Below are 13,026 nucleotides of genomic sequence, written 5' to 3' on the forward strand. Positions count from 1 at the left end.
AACCACTGAACCCAACTCCCGCCGCGCCTAGTGTCCACGTTTAGAGCTAAAGTTTGAAATTCGACTTCTCTGTTTTCATGAGAATTTTCGTTCTATTAACAGCTATGTACAGTATATCATCATATAGATAGCTACAGTAACACCTCAACAAAGATTACAACTCGGAAATTACGTTGCATATTTAACTTAATTCTTAATAAGAACTTAAAATAGACTAGCGACGTCACACACACACACATAAACAAACACACGCGTCTAAAAAGTTAATGGAGGAGAAGTAGAAAGCTGGCTCCCCCTTTTGATAGACTGTTTTTCTATCCGTAGTGCGCTTAATGGTGTGCATTGAATGAAATGCACCGCGTGTAAATCATTGACGTGTTTTCCGACCAACAGACAAACGGGTGAGTGCCGAGAGGTGATGCTTGTCTTTTGGATAATGTGTTTAATCCAGCATGCAGTGCAACGGCTGGCGTCATGTGGTTGCTTCGAGGTTTTTCAGGATTAGATTCAGACAAGCAGCGTGATAAAGTGAGTCACAGAATCAATCACAGCTGCTGGGAATTCCACTTTGGATTCTAAAGATTTCCACTTGCTCCCAACAGGGAAACAAGTGCTCACTACCTCTTGGATCGACTTGTCCAGCCTGTCTTTTACCAGTCTTCAGCGCCCAATTGTATGAGGACAGCATCAGCTGACGTGGTTCTAAAGGAGGAACAATACATTTTACTATATTCGCTTATCTTTTTTCTCTTTAACCAAGACTGTGTCTCTCTCCCATTGTAGTTAGGTTCGGGGGCAAAATATAGTTCAGCCTGTCTCTAGAACATACATATACTTCAAACATCTCTAAAATTATATTTCAGACACAGCCATAATCACACTTTATTGTGTGACAAGTTTGATTCAAGAACTACATGTTTTATGAGTGGTCTAATACTGTACATAAGTAAGTAGCAGTATCACGTGTACGTCACGTATAGAAGTTTGCGTTTGTATGTCGTATTTTCTCTATTAACATTAAAAACAGAAGTGATAATAGACTTCTACCACTTCAGTTCCAGTAGAGAGGTTAGAGCCGAGGTATTGGAATGCATAATTGCTTACAAAAAACCGGTTCTCGTTATATATTACCGATTTTACTCCATAGTGATCAATATTCTTGTGACTTAATTGCTTACAGAAAACCAGTTATCGTTATCTAACCCAAGTTTTACTCCATAGTGATCAATATTCTTGGGACGCTTAATTGCTTACAGAAAACCGGTTCTTGGTATCTATTATCGATTTTACGCCACAGTGATAAATATTCCTGGGACGCTTAATTGCTTACAGAAAATCGGTTCTCGTTATATATTTCCGATTTTATTCCATAGTGATAAACGTAGAAACCCGAAGTGGTTGATTCTGGCAACTTCCGATTTGAATAGAGAACTAAGACAGAATATGGTATCTATTCTTAGAAAGTGAAATATATTTCCCCCAAAGAAGAACGCTTCTTTACAATGATTAACGTTAAAACCGGAAATGGTTGATTTTGTACTACTTCCGGAAGATGGATAACCTCCATTAACGAACTTGATTTCTAATTTTTGACTTGTACCTTCTGGCCAAAATGGCGAACAAGCAAATAGTTTTTAAGATTTTTTGTCTTCCAGTCGGAAAGACACACACGAACAGACATTAAGAGTCTTCATCCCGGCGAAATTAAAGTACCGCTAATTTTACAGTAATTATGTGATATCTTCAAATAGATAAAAGATAATTGAAATGTGGAACAAGAGCGCCCTAGACAATATTATTTTACATAAGAAACCGTTATCACGACTCACTTATCTGCTTTCGATTTCGAGCCATATTGAAAATCGGCATTTATTTTCGCGTTTCTAAACAGCTGAAAACGGAAAGCCACTAGGTGACTTGTGATAACGGTACCTCACGCAAAATAATATTGTCTAGGGCGCTCTTGTTCCATATTTCAATTATCTTTTATCTATTTAAAGATATCACATAATTACTGTAAAATTAGCGGTATTTTAATTTCGCCAGGATGAAGACTCTTAAGTATATAAAGAAATTTTGGTAAACCAAATTCGTTAAAAATAATAATGTTCGTTACTCATTTATTAACTTCCTTCGTTTCAGATAGAAGCTTTTACCTATATCTGTGACGGGAGCACGATAGTTCAGTGATAGAGCCCTTACTTCTGGCGTCCCTGGTTCGATTCCTGGTTAAGTTGTTTGTGGTAGACAACATAGTATCTCTAGGCTTTCTCAAGATGCTCCTTTTTTCATATTCTCATTCCATCAATTCTTCCATCGTCATTCACTTGCCTAAATCATCCGTCACCTTTAGCCTAACAGCCGTAATCGTGGGATGTTAAACTGAAAGATTTTTCTATTTCTGTGATGCTATCGAATCGAAGCAATTACATTTGACCTACAGTAGCCCGTATTGGCCTAAATATGTAGTACGACGTCGAATATATTAAATACAATCCGAAGTTTCTGAGATGATTTCAATGAAAAAAATAAAAAAAAAAAACAGCGAAAAATATTACATACACTGTGAATCTATTTCTTAACATTTTTTAAAAAGATTCTTCTGGGGATTATCACTCCGTATTCAGTACTCGCGTGATATATTCAGATCTATTCAATACACCCCCTTCTCCCTCCTGAAAGAGTAGTGAAAATACAACTAGTAGCAAAATTTAGGAGTTACTCCAATTGAACTATAAAAGTAACCAAGAAAATTCCGTCGATTTTTCACCCATCACCTTTCGTTTAAAACAACCTTCGAACATCGATATGTCGCCTAACACGTACCTGGAAGATAAAAAATGGTGCATTTTCCACCTGTACTAGGGATTTGAACTGGCGTCCTCTTAGGTAATTGTTCAAGGAATGGAACAGGTGATAATCGAACGGTGCAATTTTCCGGTCAGTACAGCGGATGCAGTAATGTTTCCCATCCAAGGTGTAGAATGGTGTCCCGGGTCATCCTAGCCACGTAAGGCTTAGCGTTGTCCCGTAACGGGAGGGCCACATTGCGATTCAGAAACTCCAAAGTTTTGAGTTTTTCTTGAACACGTCTCAACTGCTGACGTACACAGTTGCATTGATGCTCTGACCAACTGGTAGCAGTTCCAGATAAACGATGCCGGTGAGTAGTCCACCAAATACACAGGAGGACCTTCTGGTGTAGTGCTGCTTTCGGCTGTTTTGGAACCGGTTCATGGGATGCTAACCAATGATGACGGCACCGTGGAGCTTCGTATAGGACCCACTTCTCATCACATGTCAACATCCTTTCCGGAAATAGCTCCTTCCTCAGACGAGACAGCAACGAAACAAAGGTATATGCTCGTGTTGCCTTCTGGCCCGGAGTCAAATCATCAATCCAACTTGTAGTGCTTCACAAGTTGATGGAAATGCTGTCGAATGGTCTCTCCACCCACATTGAATTGTAGTCCCAGTTCGTCACATATCTAGTCACTGTTCGCCTCAATTGCTGTCTGAAGATCTTCATTTTCTACATGTGTTGTTCTGCCGGCACGTGGTGCGTCTTCAAGTGTTTCTTTACAGTCCTTAAACATATTAAACAACCACTGCAGCGGCGTTTAACCCCAGTTTGAACTCGTACAGCATACACGCCCTTATGACACTCGGTAAAGGTCCTATGTTCACTCTGCCCTTACGCAAGTTCACGGTGTAGCTAAACGGTCACCACCAGGTAGTATGTTGGATATACCCACACCAAAAGCTGATCTTCACCTTATCTCCATTCGCATTCAACTCACGGTATGAGGGAGAATGGAACACAAACCTCCACTAAAAGTGACAGAACTTTCTTGGTTATTTGTATATAACGTAATGCATTTACCATTATATATTTTCTATACGTCGGAATTCGATGAGTCACACAATGACAAGGCGCAGTCGCAGGAAAGTGATGCAGATGATACAGTCCTGCGCGGTATGAAATTAACTTAACCCCTTACCGCATGCCGTGCCATATATGGCACATACCCTTTTTTCACTTTAGCTTTTTTTGTGATTTATCAAAGGCATCAAATGACTGTTTTGTCTGCTATGTGAGATATTGACGTGTATGAATAAGAGATGTTGGTGTCATCTGGCATGTTCTTTGCTAGTTGTAAGTGTGTCATATATGGCACTTACTTATTTCTCGTCGGAATTAAGTGAAAAATCTAAAATTCAAGTTTTAATTCATTTTTCAAGTTCGCATATGAGGATTTCCAATACTGGTTAGATTTTTCGCTAAAAGAAAAAAAATCATGCAGAAAGGAATTAACTTTGTACTAAACTGTGATTATAATTCGAGTATGGTTTCTATACTGAAAATATTGTATTATGATGATATTTCCAAAAGTTTTCGACATGACACTCTTATTGATAATATGCTGTTCATGTCATATTCTGCCATCTATGGAAGAACTTTGGAGGCAGCCATTCAGTAGCTTGAACTTTTTATTTACACAAATAAATGCCAAAGCAAACAAATGGGCTTCTTACACTCATTTTTCTTTCGCTATGAAAAGTTTATTGGCATATTTCCTACACTGAGAAAAAAAAACAGTATGTGGCATACGTAAAAACGTAGGTTACATGTGTAAATCCTGCAGTTTTTGGACTTAACGTACACTAAACGTATAACTGAAAAAGTATATTGTATATGTACTTTCTGTATAAATGTTCCGAATAAAAAACGTACTTTCCTTACAAACGAAAGAACTATATATGGACGGTTAGGATCTTACATTCTGATGGACGTATGTAACATATAGCTGACGTATGTAACATACGTATATGTATGTAATATACAGGAGACTGATAGGTGTCATACATCCTGCAACGGCATGATATAACATCTAAGCGGGAAGGTATGTAGCACATGGATAACGTATGCTTCGTACTGATTTCTGTAGTAAACATAAGTATTCCGTATATTTGTACAATATAATGCTCTACAGATAACGGATATTTCTCACTACACAACTTGTGATTCTAATTTTGTTCTAATAATAATAATAATAATAATAATAATAATAATAATAATAATAATAATAATAATAATAATAATAATAATAATATGTGTAATATATATAAATGTAGTCTCTGCATGGTGAGTTATTAATTCTAATAATTATAAATCTTTCGGGTTGTTTTTAGTATATAAAGGTAGCCCCCCCTGCAAAGAAAACCTTGTTGGTTACAGCCTTGCAGATACTTGGCAGAATAAAAGGTAGAAAACTGATAATTCTTAATCTGGAGTAAGGGATAAATTGAGAGTTATGATAGCATAAATCATAGTTATGATAATTATAGCCATAGTTATGATCATAACTAATATAGTTAGCATAAATCATAGTTATGATAATTAAAAAGATAACAGAAACACTTGAAGAATGGAGTATGGAGAGTAAATTAAGGATATCATCAAAGAAAACCAAATATCTAATTTTCGGCACAAAACTACAAAGAAATCCGATTATAAAATTAAATGGAGTAGGAGTAGAACGAGTGCAAAGCATAAAATACCTTGGCATAATGCTAGACGATAGACTAAAATTTGATGAACATTTGAAATATATAGTAAAAAGGGGGAACAGTGTAGCGAATAAATTGACCACTATTGCAAGAAACAGATATAGGTTACCATTAAAAATACTAAGACTATACCAAGAAACTATTTTGTCAGCTACCATGGCGTACGCATCCAGCGTTTGGATTGATAGACTATTAAGAAATAAGACCTACAGAAACCAAATAAATAGACCACAAAGAAACCTATTAATCAGAATGTCTGGAGCTTTTAACACTACTTCGCATAGCGCACTCTGTATAATCCTTGGTATCCAACCAATGAACTATGTGTTATTGCAAAGGGCAACAAATTACTGGCTAAGGAAAGAAGAGAAAAGGAAAATTAGAGAAATTTTTAACAGGGATCTAAAAGACGAGAAAGAAATTAATGACAACATAATACAACTATGGGATAAAGAATGGCAGGAATACAGTGGAGCGCAACGATTACATAGAATCTTTCCTAGCATCGTCGACAGACTAAAAATAAAACACTTAAATCCAACATATGGATTGGTTCATTATCTATCAGGCCATGGACCATACGAACAACACCTCCACAGAATCAAGTTAAGACCCAGTCCAATGTGTGAATGCGGAGAAGAAGGAACTCCTGAGCACCATGTCATGTGGTGTCCAGTATTAGAAGAAATTTTAGAATTAAGAACTCAAATAAGAGAAAAACCGCTGAAAGAAATAATACAAGTAGAGGAAGACTGCAAAAAATTGGAAAATTTGACAAATGAATATTCCGAACTAAGACGAAAAACTTACAGAAGAAGAATAGAAGGATGAGTGCAAGTGGAAGAATGTGTGAAGAAGTCCTCGGACCGGAGAAAAGACTCCTGGAACCCAAGCACTGGATTACCGTGTTTTCGCCGAGGACCAGAATGCGTGCTGCACCTCCAGCCTCTTGGTTTGGAAAGGAACTCCGGTGCAAGAGTGAATGTTGCGTGAGTGCATGAGTAGAGGTGAAGCGAGGATAGTGTCTCAGAGAGAAAACATAGAGAAACTCTCGCCAATAGGACGGCCCATCCCGGGCGTGCCGGCCGAAGGATAAAACGGACCAGGGCCTGCACTAAGTGCTCTGAGTGGGCCCTGGACCTCAAGCCAGCACAAATGGGTGGAAACTGGCATTGATACGAAACTGAGAACACTAAAGCATCAAAGTAAAAGTAACAGGAAACGCTTATATACAAGCATAAGAAAATTAAAAGTTTTTGAAAATGTAAAAATTTAGATAAAAGTAAGTGTAGTGTGTGTGTGTTTCATAGTGTAAGTACTAGTTGGTGAAGGTTAGTGATTTCATCAAAAGCAGTCAGTGTCAATATCCGTAGTGAGTGTAGTGTAGTGTTGATGCAGGATAGTGAAAAGAGGTAAAATTTACAGGTGAAAAGCCAGTGTAAATAGTGCAAATGTGAAATAGAACACACAGGAGAGAAATGCAGGCAGAAACCAGAGAAACCAAACATACAGAGTGAAAACCTGAAGAAAAGAAGAAAGAAGAAGATGACCAATAGGTAAACACCAAAACACAAAACATACGACATACAAAACAACACACACGTAACAAACTCAAACTCAATAAAACAAAAAACACACAAAATCTCACAAGACTAGAAATGAGAGTATAGTTAAGCAAATATTAAGTTTAGTTATTTTTTTTTGTTTGTTTGTTTGTTTTATCTTTTTTTGTCAAATCCCTTGTTTTAGTTTCACGTCCTTTCTTCCTTCCCATTCCTTCTTTAAAATTATGAAATAAACAAACCCAAAAGAGAAATCATTCGCAATGATGATACTTCGCCGGTTTTGAATGCTCAAGGCACCGGCTGACAGTAACGCGGCTGAGCGAATGAAAAAATTATAGCCAGTATGTTTCAAATGTACTCATCGACTACATTGCATGTTATACGAAGCGTTGTGAAAGCTGTTGGTTGTTTTGAACGATATATCTTCGATATGATTCTCTTATTTTATTCTGCTTAATTAATGACTTTCTTTTTTGTGTTTGACAGGGTTCATCTTTATCATGTGAATGCTTTTGCGTTTTTTTCTAACCCAATATTTTATCTGTCATTGGAATATGTATTTGTATCGTGTCATAATGCATTAACTATTGCTTTTGATACAAACAGATAATGTATTCTTTTTATGTCATTTATTTATGCTGTATTGATGTATTTCATTGACCGTATAGTCCTAACTTATAGTATTCTGAAGAATGAGCTGCTATTTTCACTTATTGCTTAGTTCATCCTAGATCTATTTAAACCCTAAAATTCTCCGGAATTTTAATAAAACGTTATGTAAAATTTCAGAATACTGTAAAATTACTTTGTTAAAGCAGAATTCTTAAAATTACCTTATAAAGGTAGAAAAAATAGCACATGGGATTCGGTTTTCTACCACAACCTTTTTATTATAAAATTCCTGTTATATACAATATTACACAAAGTCGTGTCCCTAGATCAAGGCAGCCAAGGGAAAATTCCCACATAGCTCCAGGCAAGCTAAGTGAAGGTGGTTTAGGAATTCTCAGTGCTCCAGGCAACCAAAGAGAGGTTAATGTCCCACAGAGCTCCAGGTGAGCTAGACGGATAAGGAAACCACAGAGCTTCAGGCAAGTTAAGTAGTCGCGGTTAGGACTCTCTCAGAGCTCCAGGCAACCAAAGAAAGGTTAATGTCCCGCAGAGCTCCAGGCGAGCTAGACGGATAAGGAAACCACAGAACTTCAGGCAAGTTAGGTAGTCGCTTAGGACTCTCTCAGAGCTCCAGGCAACCAAAGAGAGGTTAATGTCCCGCAGAGTTCCAGGCGAGCTAGACGGATAAGGAAACCACAGAACTTCAGGCAAGTTGGGTAGTCGAGGTTAGGACTCTCTCAGAGCTCCAGGCAACTAAAGAGAGATCAATGTCCCGCAGAGTTCCAGGCGAGCTAGACGGATAAGGAAACCACAGAGGTTCAGGCGAGTTAGGTAGTCGTTTGGACTCTCTCAGAGCTCCAGGCAACCAAAGAGAGGTTAATGTCCCGCAGAGCTCCAGGCGAGCTAGACGGATAAGGAAACCACAGAGGTTCAGGCAAGTTAGGTAGTCGCGGTTAGGACTCTCTTAGAGCTCCAGGCAACCAAAGAGAGATCAATGTCCCGCAGAGCTCCAGGCGAGCTAGACGGATAAGGAAACCACAGAGGTTCAGGCAAGTTAGGTAGTCGTTTGGACTCTCAGAGCTCCAGGCAACCAAAGAGAGGTTAACGTCCCGCAGAGTTCCAGGCGAGCTAGACGGATAAGGAAACCACAGAACTTCAGGCAAGTTAGGTAGTCGCGGTTAGGACTTTCTCAGAGCTCCAGGCAAGCTAAGAGAAGGTATTTGATCAATCGAAACTGATGTCTATGGAGACGTTACGTGATGTTTTATACCTTCTTTTGGACAGCATAGGCGCTGATGTTCCTCTTTTATCACATGATCAGATGATGATGAGGATGCCTGTTGTCTGCTTCTTGTAGTAATTGGGATATAGATAAACTACCGTTAAAGTCTCCGTTACCCGTTAAGATCCTAAGGGACTGACTCCATTAACGAACTTGGCCGAGATAGATGCTCTAGCTGTTTACCGCAAAAAAGAAAGAAATCAGAAATCGCTTACATGTATGGGATATTAGATAACTACCGTTAAAGTGGCCGTTACCCGTTAATGTGTTAACTGATTGTCTCAATTAACGAACTCGGTCGAGACAATCGTTCTAGCTGTTTAGGCTATTGCGAAAATATAATCTAAAAATTCGCTTCCGTTCAAGTGTTTCAATTTAACGTCCCACGATTATGACTTTTATGCTAAGGGAGACGATGATTAAAGAAAATGAATGATAATGGAAGAATTGGTGGAATGAAAATGTGGGAGAAAACAGGAGAACCCAGCCACAGACGTTTAGGGGGCGCATGAATATGTTAGGGGGAGGGACCAAGTCATTAAAAATTCCCTTACAAATATCTAAATTATGATTTTTGCATTAATAATAGCATTTTGTATTGAGGTCTGGAGGGGTCACGGGAAGTTTAGGGGGGCAGGCCCCCCTAGCCCCCCTCTGGTTGCGGGCCTGCATGTCGCCGGATATCAAAGCAGGAGGCCGTTGCACCAGAGGTGAGCATTGTAGCACTGAGCCAGCGTTTACTTACCTCCCTGTACCTGTAAATGATTTATAATCCGAAAGCGTATGCATTAACTTCGATTACATGTATAAAAGAAGACAACTCAAATTTTGCTGCGTACAATGCACATACTTACTCCACTACCTTCCTTTTACTTAAAAAAAAATGCGGAAGTGACGTCAGAATGACAGCGATTACTATTAAAAGATCAACTTGTTCCTTTCTGCCTGCGGCTGCTCTTTCTATTGGAGCACAATGAAGCAAGCTAACTTGTAGCCGAGGTTAAATCGACCATGCTACGTGGCCTTCTCATCTACTCCCCAAATAATAACAATAAAAATAAAGAAAAAAAGGAAAGACTAGGTCCGCCCTTGTTTGCGATCCTCGAGCGTATGGGAAGCTGTCAGCTGTTAACACCGGCTGCGAAGCCCGCCTTCCATTTAATCTCCCATTTCTTCCACCATCGTAGACCAGGCCGACGGGATCTAATGACCAACACCCACTCGCATATCATTCTAATGAGTGTTCATTGTGGGTAGCCCTCCCTCGTCCTGTGGCCTTTGTTATGATTATTACGTATTTCAATAAAAACCTTCATCGCTTATTTCTAGCACGAAAGCGATCTGAGTTACAAATGAAACATAGATACGAGCTGCGTCCTATCACCTGTTTTCTTTAACAGCTGTGAACCAGAGTTTTTAATAAGTACTTCATTAGATCCACTTAGGTTATTATACGTATAACAATAATTTTTACTCGTAGTTTGTTGCATTTAGATTATCTACTATGTACTGTTGGTCGTTCTTCATTTCACTTTTCGAAAAAAAAAAAAAAAAAAAAAAGCAATATATAGAACCAATTTAATTTGAATCAAACTTCGTGTGGAGAAAGACCTCGACGTGCTTAGTAACCATATGAAATATTTTCCTATGAAAACTTCTGGTTTCGAATTAATTGGCCTCAAAGTTGGAGGTTAAACCTATCAAATTTTCTTTAATAATTTTTCTAATTAAGAAATTCAAGTACTTGGAATCGATACTAGAAGAAAATTCAGGAATGGAAGACGTAAACAGCAGAATCAGTAGTAGTTGGAAAATGAAATAAAATCTTACAGTTTAACAATCAACGATTATGCCCTTAAGAGTCTTCATCCCGGCGAAATTCAAATACCGCTAATTTTACAGTAATTATGTGATATCTTCCAATAGATAAAAGATAATCGAAATGTGGAACAAGAGTGCCCTAGACAATAATATTTTACATGAGAAACAGTTATCACGACTCACTTATCTGCTTTCGATTTCGAGCCATTTTGAAAATCGGCATTAATTTTCGCGTTTCTAAACAGCTGAAAACGGAAAGCCACTAGGTGACTTGTGATAACGGTACCTCACGCAAAATAATATTGTCTAGGGCGCTCTTGTTCCATATTTCAATTATCTTTTATCTATTTGAAGATATCACATAATTACTGTAAAATTAGCGGTATTTTAATTTCACCGGGATGAAGACTCTTAAGAGTCTGACATACTAAAAATAATACAAAATTTCCCATTTTTCTTTTGCTTCTTTATTCATAAGTGAAAGGAGATAATGAAATACAACTTACCACAATCATAGATAATGTTATTCTACAACAGAATATATGAACCTGAAGAATTCCCAGGACTGCCATCCGTAGAAATTGCAGTGTTGCAAGAATAACAATTCTCCCAAAATCTAAGTTAAGGCAGCGACTAGAGGAACTAATACAATTGCATTTGATTACGTATCATGTTGTCTTGGAATGCTGTGGACTACTTTTTTTTTTAAATAACATTATTTAATTTTAATAACTGTATATTAAAACTATTTTCTTTATTACAAACTAAATACTGTACAATTATTATGTAAAAATTAGTTCACAGGATATCGAAACAACATGATACGTAATCAAATGCAGTTGAGTTTTTTCCTCTAGTCGCTGCCTTAACTTAGATTTTGGGGGAAATGTTATTCTGATAACACTGTAATTTCTATGGATGGCAACAATGAAAATTCTTTAGGTTCATATTTTCTGTTTTAGAATAACATTATCTATGATTGTAATAAGTTGTATTTCATTATCTCCTTTCGCTTATGAATAAACAAGCAAAAGAAAAATGACAAATTTTGTATTATTTTTAGTATGTCAGGCTCTTAAGGCTAAGGGAAACGGATGAGTAAGGCAAATGGATGATGGTGGTCATGGGTGGAATGCTAATGTAGGAGGAAAATAGGAGTACTCCCAGAAGACACAATAATATTACATCATTGTGTGACGCTATTTGCAGCGCGTCTTGATCAGTACAATGTGACAAGTGTCCATCTAACACCGAATTCACATGTCCTGGAGGTTTTCTGGAAGTAAAGTGTGTTTGTAACCAATGCATAAATATGTCAGAGTTAACATAAGCTGATTTCTGATTCATAATGATTTGTGCACCGTTGGGAATACTGTCTTGCCACCCAGATTTTTTATTCTTTCCCTTCAAGATACACAACGGTGGTAGAAAATGATTTTCTGTGTTACAACACGCAATCAACGAGATAGTTTCACCTTTTTCCACTAAAGTTACCTAATTTACACATTTCGAACCTTTTGCAGCTATTACTGTTTCAGGTCCGGAGTTTAACTGTAAGTACGTTTCGTCGCAGTTATAAATATGTCCATCACTTTCCAACAAATTATTTTTTGTAAAAACATCCAACCATAGCTCAAAATATTTTCCAACGTGTTCCCGATTCATAGCTTCTACTCAGCTCATCGACAGTCCTTGTGCTCTTTGCTTTACGAGAAGAAAATTTGTATTTTTACAGGTTAATAAGAATCTTTGTTGTGTGGCAAAAAAAAAAAAAAAAAAAAAAAAAAAAAAGAAGAAGAAGAAGAAGAAGAAAAAGAAAAAGAAAAGAAACTAGGACGTCTGTTCTATCTTTGATAAATGCCCAATAACGTCTGTTTTATCTTTGGTAAATGCTCAATAACGTCTGTTCTGTCTTTGATAAATGCCCAATAACGTCTGCTCTATCTTTGGTAAATGCCCAATAAAGTATGTTCTATCTTTGATAAATGCCCAATAACACCTGCTCTATCTTTCTAACTCCAAATAACGTCTGTACTATTTTTGATTAAGTTCCAATAATCTTTGTCCTGTCGTAAATTTTCAGACATTCTTCAATCTTATTATTTTATTTGATATATTGCTATGTTGTTTATTTATTTATTTATTTATTTATTTATTTATTGACTATTGAATTAG

At 37.3% G+C, this 13,026-nt stretch overlaps 1 protein-coding gene across 1 annotated transcript in view; it reads left to right on the forward strand.

Moving 5' to 3' along the window:
- Rsph3 (Radial spoke head protein 3) overlaps positions 1-13,026 on the forward strand; it is a 349,537-nt gene that overhangs the window by 335,665 nt on the left and 846 nt on the right. The window lies entirely within an intron of this gene.

The sequence above is a fragment of the Thermobia domestica genome, chromosome 5, assembly GCF_964235325.1.
Source record: "Thermobia domestica chromosome 5, izTheDome1.hap1.1, whole genome shotgun sequence".
Lineage (NCBI taxonomy): Eukaryota > Metazoa > Arthropoda > Insecta > Zygentoma > Lepismatidae > Thermobia > Thermobia domestica.